The following is an 11,689-nucleotide window of genomic DNA, read 5'->3' on the forward strand; positions in this document are numbered from 1 at the left end:
CAATTGTTTGTCCATCAGCTGCTTGGTCTGGTATCCAAAAAAGCTGCCCTGTTTCTGCTGAAGCATCTTCAGTTTGAACTTTTGGACTTCCTCGTAAAACATCTGTGATGCAGAGCGTTGTTTCCTCCAGCTTTTTTACGAGTTGGTAAAAAACACCCCACGTTGTGGACAAAGCACAGATAAATCTCAGCAGCTTCTGTTTTTTCTTCATACTCAAAAATACTCTTCAGTGCCACAGGACAGGTCTCCCCAAGGGACCTGAAGTATGAAGTAAGAGCTGGCCAGCTTTGCAGGAGACGATCGACATCTGGATGAGGAGAGAGCCATCTTGTGCAAACATGTCCCAGAATTTCCTGCCACTCAATGTCAACAAAGGCAAAAAATGCACGCAGTTCCTCTCTTCGGGAAGCAGATACTGAGAAGTGGCTTTAGATCTTTAAAACAATTGTCTCAATATCCACTGACAGCTGATCGCAGGCGTGCTTGCAGGCATTATGAGCTATGTGAGCTGGGCAATTAGCTTTCAGAATGCGATTGTTGGCACTGCTCAATAACTGGTAAACGGATAGGTGTTTTCCAAAGTTGACATTGGCATTATCTGCTGCATAGGCTGGGATGTGTCTAATATCCAGTTCATGCTTTTCCAGACAGTTCATCAGAGCTTGATGTATACCATCAAGTAACTTGCACTGCACTGCACTGCACTCCACCAGACACAGAGAAATATCTCAAGCACACTGGAAACATTTTTCTATTCCCCTTGTTTGAGGCATCACTGGCAACTGAGAAATACACGGGCTCGCCTTCGGTCGGGGACAGATCATCCAAAATATCCCGCACAGTCTTTGGTCCTAAAACATTCATTGTAATCATCTCCGCTTTCGTTCTTCCCAAGTGCATCTTCTTCACAACATTTGAGTCATGAAACAAAGCACCGTTGAGCTTGAGCTTAACAAGACAGTCGGTGCTGTTGTAGCCGAGTCTGTGTTTAACCGTATGGTACACATACGAGGCTTCACTTGCCATGATTTTGTCATTTCCCGCAGTAGACATCTCGAAGAATGCATCGATATTGCTAGCACCTTTAGCTAGCGTGGCCTTCTTGTGCATTTCTGTGGATGCATGCTGAGTTAGGTCATTCTCCCCTCCATGGCCAATTGAGAATTCCCGACGGCATAAAGTACAGAAATCTTTCATCGAGTCACCACTGACGAGCTTAACCCATGTCTTTTTTGCTTCCCATTGTTTGTTGTAGCTGCACAGTCTTTTCTTTTTTGTAGGTTTATCCATATTTCCTTGATATGCCAAACCAACCAAACAACAACAGAAATTACTTTGCAGGAATTGGCGCATTTACGCTATACTGTGATTGGATGAATATACGGGACAAGGGAGGTCCCATATGGGACAAACCAATTTAGCCCAATATAAGGGACATCCCGAGTAAATATGGGACAGTTGGCAACCCTAGGTTGATCCGAGAGTTCTGACCTCGCAGCGCCTGTCAAGCACCCAAGCTAACTGGCTAAAGTTGGCTAGCTTGCTAGCTACTTCTAGACACAAATGAGAGAACACCTCACTCTGACCATTTTACTCACCCTAGCAGAGGTGGTTAGGCTGTTTTCATGGTGTCTAGATTGCTGGTCACTAACTGTGCTGCTGGCAACAATTTAATTAAACAATTTGGCCAACGTTTACTGACACCGGTCATATTCAACAGGTGTTGCGCGTTCGTAAATTCATCAGTTATTCTGTGTTCCGGGTGAGAGTGCACTGAAGTCGGAGTAGATAGCCAGAGTGAATTTACGAACGCAATTGTCTTTGGTATTATTGTGTATAGCTAGCCCATAGAGAAAGCATCGCATTATAAGGACATATGGGATCTGATCCAAAATCAGGCCTCCTACTCAGGGTTTTGGTGCCCTGGTCACTTTTCTGCATTTTCTCGATTTCATTTACCCTGCTTCTGGAGAGCTACATTGGTATGCATTTGTTTGTGTGTGTCCTAGGAGTTCCAGGTGGGGGTGTACACACTGGAGGTCAACATTGATGAGCACATGTAGGAGCCCATCCGTGTGACGTCCATCTACACCAGTGAAGGAGGTCTCCTATATAAGGTACATTTCAGAAACATTTAAAAAGCCTCTTGGTCAGTACATACAGTAAATAGCTTTTATTGGAAAACTGATTCAGGATACAGATGTTTATAGTCTTTTCCCCAATCGCTTTGGTGCATTTTTCTAATGAAGCGGTATTTTCAAAACTGGTGGGGGATGGTGATATCAGCAACTGTGGGATCACGTTTGGTGATTGGCAAGGGTAGAAAACTGGTACAGTCATGAGCATTTAATCCAACTTCATGTCATGCAGTGGTGATTTTAGCATGTAAATCCTTGGTGGGGCAAACTCAAAAGTGGCCCAGCCAGAGCCCAGACTTGAACCTGATAGAACATCTCTGGAGAGACCTGAAAATAGCTGTGCAGCGATGCTCCCAATCCAACCTGACAGAACTTTACAGGATCTGCAGAGAAGAATGGGAGAAACTCCCCAAATACAGGTGTGCCAAGCTTGTAGCGCCATACCCAAGAAGACTCAAGTCTGTAATCACTGCCAAAGGTGCTTCAACAAAGTACTGAGTAAAGGGTCTGAATACTTCTGTAAATGTGATATCAGTTTTTTTTTTTTATAAATTAGCAAACATTTCTAAAATCCGTAGGAAGCTGTTTATTCAGTCAACCTTTTTATCTGTTCTTGATTATAGTGATTGAAAGATTAGTGGAATCTGTGTGGGTAGCTGGACAGGTAGGATGACTGACAGTGAAGGTGAACAGGTGGTCACGGGTCAGGTGACAGAGGAATGGATGAGACTGAGGCAGGAATTCCTTCAACCATAAAGTGGTATATTTACTGGGTAGTCTGTGCTGCATAACAAAGGAAACAGAAAAACATGTATCCAATCAAATTCATAATCACAAAGATGAAATCATAACAATCATTCATTATTAACATAATTAGGGAATTCAGCAATCCAGTTCATTAAGAAGTCAATAGGAATCATCCTTTTCGTCATTTAGGCTCGTCATTTAGGCTCGCAAATAATTCAAACAGTGATCGGTTATTCAATCTATAATCCCCATTAGTTTATCAGAATTGATCAGTTCAGCAAACAATGACGTTTCATATTTCACCCTTTCACGTTTGTCTTCAAATGTACATGTAATTTCATTACATATTAACCAGATATCGATGGCATACTTGGCCTGTGATTATCTGTAGGGCCGTGATCATTGACCATTTACATTACACAATAGGTTTGAAGCGTGCGCTCCAAGCCGCGCTCCGCGGTAATAACTATAAACAATAACTGATGGCCCGCTCTCCCGATCGCAACAGATAGCTCAGATGAAAGGTAACAGATTCGGTGGATTCATGCACGCACAGAACTTCTGGATTAGACAGAGTTAAGGAAGAGAAAGCAGCGAGATCGGGCGATGGCGATTTCCTCCTTTTATGGAGTTGAGATCTGTCGGACATTTCCACCTGACCTAATTAAAGCGCCTCTGGCCCAGCTGAGCAAGTGGCCATGAATTAAAGGATCCTTCCACCAACTCCATGGGCCTTTTCTACAGTGATGTTATTGATCAATGTGCAGCTGCTATTACTCTTAAAGCTTTGGATGCCGTCTACCGTAGTGCCCTTTGTTTTGTTACAGCAGACAGTTTTGATACTCATCACTGCATTCTGTATCAAAAGGTTGGCTGGACTTCGCTGAAGACCTGTAGATCTCTACATTACTCCCTTTTTGTTTACAAGGCCCTAATTCATAAACGTCTGTCTTATCTAACTTTGCTATTGAATTATAGACACCTGAGTTGTCTGACCGTTCACAGGATTGGTTAACTTTTGAGGTTCCTAGGGTCTCCACCGAGCTAGGTAACTCTGGTTTTAGTTTTAATGCTCCGTATTACTAGAACAAAATTCTAAATACATTTCATCTTGATGTTATGGTGCCATTCGGGCAATTTAAAGTATTGATTGGGGACTTACTTGTGTAGGAATGTAACTGTTTTTCTGGGTGATTTGTGAAGTTTTATTTGTGTGTGTGTGTGTGTGTGTGTGTGTGTGTGTGTGTGTGTGTGTGTGTGTGTGTGTGTATACAGTTGAAGTCGGAAGTTTACATACACCTCAGCCAAATACATTTAAACTCAGTTTTTCACAATTCCTGACATTTAATCCTAGTCATAATTCCTTGTCTTAGGTCAGTTAGGATCGCCACTTTATTTAAGAATGTGAAATGTCAGAATAATAGTAGAGAGAATTATTTATTTCAGCTGTTATTTCTTTCATCACATTCCCAGTTGGTCAGAAGTTTACATACACTCAATTAGTATTTGGTAGCATTGCCTTTAAATTGTTTAACTTGGGTCAAACGTTTCGGGTAACCTTCCACAAGCTTCCCACAATAAGTTGGGTGAATTTTGGCCAATTCCTCCTGACAGAGCTGGTGTAACTGAGTCAGGTTTGTAGGCTTCCTTGCTCGCACATGCTTTTTCGTTTCTGCCCACAAAATGTCTATATGATTGAGGTCAGGGCTTTGTGATGGCCACTTCAATACCTTGACTTTGTTGTCCTTAAGCCATTTTGCCACAACTTTGGAAGTATGGTTGGGGTCATTGTCCATTTGGAAGATGCATTTGCAACCAAGCTTTAACTTCCTGACTGATGTCTTGAGATGTTGCTTCAATATATCCACATAATTTTCCTGCCTCATGATGCCATCTATTTTGTGAAGTGCACCAGTCTGTCCTGCAGCAAAGCACCCCCCACAACATGATGCTGCCACCCCCATACTTCACGGTTGGGAAGGTGTTCTTCGGCTTGCAAGCATCCCTCTTTTTCCTCCAAACATAACAATGGTCATTATGGCCAAACAGTTCTATTTTTGTTTCATCAGACAAGAGGACATTTCACCAAAAAGTACGATCTTTGTCCCCATGTGCAGTTACAAACCGTAGTCTGGCTTTTTTATGGCGGTTTTGGAGCAGTGGCTTCTTCCTTGCTGAGCGGCCTTTCAGGTTATGTCGATATAGGTTATGTCGTCGGGTTATGTTGTTTTACTGTGTATATAGATACTTTTGTACTGGTTTCCTCCAGCAACTTCACAAGGTCCTCTGCTACTGTTCTGGGATTGAGTTGCACTTTTCACACCAAAGTACGTTCATTTCTAGGAGACAGAACGCGTCTCCTTCCTGAGCGGTATGACGGCTGCGTGGTCCCATGGTGTTTATACTTGCATACTATTGTTTGTACAGATGAACATGGTACCTTCAGGCATTTGGACATTTCTCCCAAGGATGAACCAGACTTGTGGAGGTCTACAATATTTTTTCTGAGGTCTTGGCTGATTTCTTTTGATTTTCAAATGATGTCAAGCAAAGGGGCACTGAGTTTGAAGGTAGGCCTTGAAATACATCCACAGGTACACCTCCAATTGACTGAAAATGTACTTGTGTCATGCACAAAGTAGAACCCACAGTTGACAGTGAATGTCAGAGCAGAAACCAAGCCATGAGGTCGAAGCAATTGTCCGTAGAGCTCCAAGACAGGATTGTGTCGAGGCACAGATCTGGGGAAGTGTACCAAAGGATGTCTGCAGCATTGAATGTCCCCAAGAACACAGTGGCCTCCATCCTTCTTTAATGGAAGAAGTTTGGAACCACCCAAGACTCTTACTAGAGCTGGCTGCCTGGCCAAACTGAGCAATCGGGGGAGAAGGGCCTTGGTCAGAGAGGTGACTAAGAACCCGATGGTCACACTGACAGAGATCCAGAGTTCCTCTGTGGAGATGGGAGAACCTTCCAGAAGGACAACCATCTGCAGCTCTCCACCAATCCACCAATCTAGTGGCCAGACAGAAACCACTCCTCAGTAAAACGTATATGACAGCCGGCTTGGAGTTTGCCAAAAGGTACCTGAAGGACTCTCAGACCATGAGAAACACGATTCTCTGGTCTGATGAAATAAAGATTGAACTCTTTGTCCTAAATGCCAAACATCACATCTAGAGGAAACCTGCCACCACCCTTACAGTGAAGCATGGTGGTGGCTGCATAATGATGTGGGGATGTTTTTCTGTGGTAGAGGCTGGGAGATCAGTCAGGATCGAGGGACAGATGAATGGAGCAAAGTACAGAGAGATCCTTGATGAAAACCTGCTCTAGAGCACTCAGGATCTCAGACTGAGGCGAAGGTTCACCTTCCAACAGGACAACGACCCTAAGCCTACAGCCAAAAAAACGCAGGAGTGGTGTTGGGACAAGTCTCTGAATGTCCTTGAGTGGCCCAGCCAGAGCCCGGACTTGAACCCGATCGAACATCTCTGGAGAAACTCCCCATCCAACCTGACAGAGCACTCTTTGGGATAGACGTGCTGCTAGCGACCCACCTCGACAACATCCGGTGAAATTGCAGACCGCGAAATTCAAAATACAAAAATCGTAATAATAAACATTCATGAAAATACAAGTGTCATATATCATTTAAAAGCTTAACTTCTTGTTAATCCAGCCGCTTTGTCAGATTTCAAAAAGGCTTTACGGCGAAAGCATACCATGCAATTGTCTGAGGACAGCGCCCAGCATACAAAAGCATTAAAAACATTTTCCAAACCAGCAGAGGCGTCACAAAAGTCAGAAGTAGCGATAAAATATATCACTTAGCTTTGAAGATCTTCCTCTATTTGCAATCCCAAGCGTCCCAGCTACACAACAAACGGTCGTTTTGTTCGATAAAGTCCTTCTTTATATCCCAAAAAAGTCAGTTTATTTGGCACGCTTGATTCAGTAATCCACCTGTTCCACTCGTTCAAAATGCATATAAAGGATCCCAAACGTTATCAATAAACTTTGTCCAAACAAGTCAAACAACTTAAATAAACGATACAATTTAAGACGGAGAATAGTGTGTTCAATACCGGAGATAAATAACGAAGTGCGCGCCCTCATCCATGCGCGCCACAAGACTACAGTCAAAATGAGAGCCACCTTGAAAAACTACAGATTCTAGCTCATTTTTCAAAAAACAACCCAGAAACCCTTTTTAAAGACTGTTGACATCTAGTGGAAGCCATAGGAACTGCAATCTGGGAGGATTTCCTTTGATTTTCCCATAGACAAGCATTTCAATGGGTGGTCACCTCAACAACAATCTGGCTGGATTCTCCTCAGGCCATATCAGTTATTTTATACTCACAGACATTATTTTAACAGTTTTAGAAACTTCAGTGTTTTCTATCCAATACTACCAATAATGCATGTCCTAGCTTCTGGGCCTGAGTAACAGGCAGTTTACTTTGGGCACGTCAGTCATCCGAACTTCCGAATACTGCCCCCTATCCCTAAGAAGTTAAGAGAATCTGCAGAGAAGAATGGGAGAAATTCCCCAAATACAGGTGTGCCAAGCTTGTAGTGTCAGACCCAAGGACACTTGAGGCTGTTAATCACTGTCATAGGTGCTTCAACAAAGTACTGAGTACAGGGTCTGAATACTTATGTAAATTAGATTTTTTTTAAATATATTTGCACGGGTGCACCTTGTGCTGGGGACAATAAAAGGCCACTCTCAAATGTGCAGTTTTGTCACACAACACAATGCCATCGATGTCTCAAGTTTTGAGGGAGCGTGCAATTGGCATGCTGGCTGCAGGAACGTCCACCAGAACTGTTGCCAGATAATTAAATGTTAATTTCTCTACCATAAGCCACCTCCAATGTCGTTTTTACAGAATTTGGCAGTATGTCCAACCGGCCTCACAACCGCAGACCATGTGTAACCACGCCAGCCCAGGACCTCCACATCCGGCTTCTTCACCTGCAGGATCACCTCATACCAGCCACCCGGACAGCTTATGCAACTGAGGAGTATTTCTGTCTGTAATTAAGCACTTTTGGGGGGAAAAACTGATTCTGATTGGCTGGGTCTGGCTTCCAAGTGGGTGGGCCTGGTTCCCAAGTGGGTGGGCCTATGCTGCACCCCTGCCCTGTCATGTGAAATCCATAGATTTATTTAAATTGACTGATTTCCTTATTTGAACTGTAACTCGTATTGTTGTTGCAACAATTTATATTTTTGTTCAGTATAAGATACCTGTAGCTAGCTAGCTACCTATTAGCCATCATATTGCTAGCTTTCGTTTCAGCACCTTGCTTGACTGATCTGTCTTAGCAACAGTAACTATACGGCGGAGTTGTGGGAGAGAATTTTTGTTACATTTTTTATTTATTTTATTAACAACAAATCAATACAGGAAGTACATGTGGGAACACAATTATATATGAATAATATACAATGGACAATTGGGCTAGGGGCGGGGCTGGGGGCGGGGCTAGGGGGACATACATACAGGACCTTAGGGGACATACATACACTTATAATTCTAACAACTTTTTTGTTAGTAGAGTATTTAATTGTCTCAAAATACAGTTCAATTTATTTTTGTAAGGTAAGAAAATGTGTTTTTTTGGTTTGTAAATTTACATTTGTGAATATGAAATTTCGCCAAAAGAATAATGAAATTAGTTACATAAAAATGTTTCAGCTTATTTCTATCGTAGGTAAAGAATCCAAGCAATACATCTCTCCACAATAGGGTAAGATCTTCATAAATGTGTTCAATTATAAATCTACTGATGTCTTGTCACAGTTTTCTTACATGAATACAATTCCAAAAAAGATACAACACTGTTTCTGGGTGGTCATTACAAAAGGAGCAATTTGAGTTGATGTTTTCCTTAAACTTCTACATATAGTGGTTGGCAGGATAATATTTATGAATAATTTTAAAGGAAAGTTACTTAATTTTGTTAACAAGTAGGTATGAGTGTGGCAACATCCAAACTTTTTTCCAACAGATATTAGCAATAAATCCATTTCAATAAGGCATGACATAAGGTATAGAGATACAACATCCTGCTGAAACAAGGTTCGTATCGCTCTGTTGTTGAATGGACCAAAAGAGAAACAAATCTTTCCTACTGATGAGTCAACAGGGTCAACGGAAGGTAGGCTCTGAGGGTCAGGTCTGGACACGTTCCTGAATAATAAAGCAACACCTGAGGGAATGGCATCTAAAACAACTGCAAAATCTTTTGGTGTTACAGGGACCTTGTAAAGTGATAAGAATTCCTTATAACTGAGTAAAAGACCCTCTGCATTTACCAGTTAGCTCACCAATAGGATATTATTTCGGCACCAATTTTCTAAAAACAAATAAGTATTTTTATACAATATATCCTGATTATTCCATATATAATATCTGTGTGGAGAAAAATTATGCTTATAAATTAAGGACCATGACAAGAAAACCTGTCGATGAAAAGCAGAAAGTTTCTGGAACTTTGTCAATATTATAATTGCAAACCAACATGAAGTTAAGGCCACCAAAAGTAGAGAAGACATGAGGAATAAAATTCCACATAGAAGTGGGTCTTCTTAGGAACTGTTTTATCCAATTGATCTTAAAAGCATTATTTAAGGTAGTAAAGTTCAGAAAATTCATCCCATCATTCTCGTAAGTGTTCATTACAACAGTTTTCCTAATGTAATGGGTACAGTTTCTCCACAGAAAGTTGAAAAGCATCTTGTCTATCTCCTTGCTTATTTTACTGTCAAGATATAAAGATAGAGCGCCATATGTTAGTCTAGAGACACCTTCAGCCTTGGTTATTAGGACTCTTCCTTTTAAAGATAAGTCCCTCTGTAGCCATTGATTTAGCTTCTTCTGGATTTTTCTGGATTTTTTAATAAAAGGGTTAAAATTTAGTAAGCCTCTAGACTTCTGATCCTTTGTAATGGTTATGCCTAAATATGTAAGTTCTTCTTTTACTGGAATAGCATAATATGAAGATGTCACACAATCTTTGACAGCCATGAGTTCACATTTATTAATGTTAAGAAATAGACAAGACACTTTGGAAAAGGATTGTATCACATTGATCGATATGGGAATTTGGTTAGCATCTTCCAGAAAAAGTGCAGTATCGTCAGCCAGCTGGCTTATAATAATTTCTTTACCAGCTATGGAAATACCTTGTATAGGACTATTATTTAAAGAATTTGTAAGAAGTTGGGTGATTAATAAAAACAGGTATGGAGAGATAGGACAACCTTGCCTAATTCATCTCTTTAACTCAAATCTAGGTGAGGTGCCATATTTCCATTTGATAGAGCTGTTACTATTTGTATAGAGAGTCTTAATAGCCTTACAGAAAAAATCCCCAAAGCCAAGTGTCTCAAGGGAGTGGAAGAGGAACTGATGCTCTGCTGTGTCAAATGCTTTATAAAAATCTAAAAATAATGTGAAGCTGTCCTTGGTTATTAGGTCTGAGTAGTCAAGTATGTATAATACTAGTCTGACATTGTTAGAAATATGTCTGTTCCTCATAAAGCCAGACTATGTTTCATCAATGATTGCATCCAGGACTTCTTTAATTCTTTTTTGCAAGTAGTAAGGCTAATATCTTATAGTCATTATTAAGAAGACAAATTGGATGCCAGTCATCGATGAGCAGCACTTCTTTTTTAGGCTTAGGTATCAGTGTCATTAACCCCGACTCATTGTAGGAGGGAGAACATTGTTTTTTATACTCTCTAAAAAGACTTCAAGTAGGAAGGGAGCTACTTGTTCAGAAAATAATTTGTAAAATTCTGATGTAATTCCATCAACACCTGGTGATTTATTGTCCTGTAGATGCTTGACAGACTCTATAATCGCTTCAACTTTGATGGGTTCATCACACTGTTTAGATTCTTTATCACTGATAGAGTGAACATTATTCAGTGAGTCAAAAAACATATCTGTGGATTCCTGACAGTACGTAGAGCTATACAATTTTCTGTAACAATGTTTAACTTATGGATAGTGTTATTTTTAGGTAAAATTTCTCAAGTCTAAAGAAATTGGATGAATTCTGTTCTCCCTCCTCAATCCATTTTTTCCTAGATCTAATAAAGGCCCCTTCTGCTTTTAATCTATTTATATTATCCAGTTTATTTTGTAACTCAATTAGTTCCATCTTCTCTTCCACTGAGAGGCTGGCTGGGGACCTATGAGAAAGGGAAGTTATCTTAATGATCACCTTTTCCTCCTCAGCTCTTCTGGTCTTAGCTAGATTACTACCATATTTTGTAAGGTATTTGGACACCTCAAATTTAAAGAGCTCACAGTTCTTGCAATACGATTTTTCTTCACAAACCCTTTCCCAAAAGTGTGAAAGCAGATCTTTAACCTCAAACTTAACTATATCATTATTTAATAATGAGCTATTTAGCTTCCAGTAGGATGCTCTACCAAGGTTAGTATAAGGGGTAAATATTTTGATATCAATGTAAATGGCCCTATGGTCTGTGAGGGGAGTAGTACAAATATTTGTAGTAACACACTCACTATCAATACAGTTGGATATAAGCCAAAAATCTATTCTGGATTGTCTGGAACCTGTTTCGTTACTCCAAGTGAACGATCTGTTGGCCGGAAACCTCTCTCTCCATATATCAGTAAGATCAAACTTTTCCATAAAAAGTATTAAACCCAAATTCTGATTGGTTGGCCTACCTGGGGGGCATCTATCAGTTTAATTATCTATAGTATTGTTAAAGTCCCCTCCTATCAATAATAATTAATTTGGAAATT

This window comes from Salmo salar, chromosome ssa14 (assembly GCF_905237065.1).
Source record: "Salmo salar chromosome ssa14, Ssal_v3.1, whole genome shotgun sequence".
Taxonomy (NCBI): domain Eukaryota; kingdom Metazoa; phylum Chordata; class Actinopteri; order Salmoniformes; family Salmonidae; genus Salmo; species Salmo salar.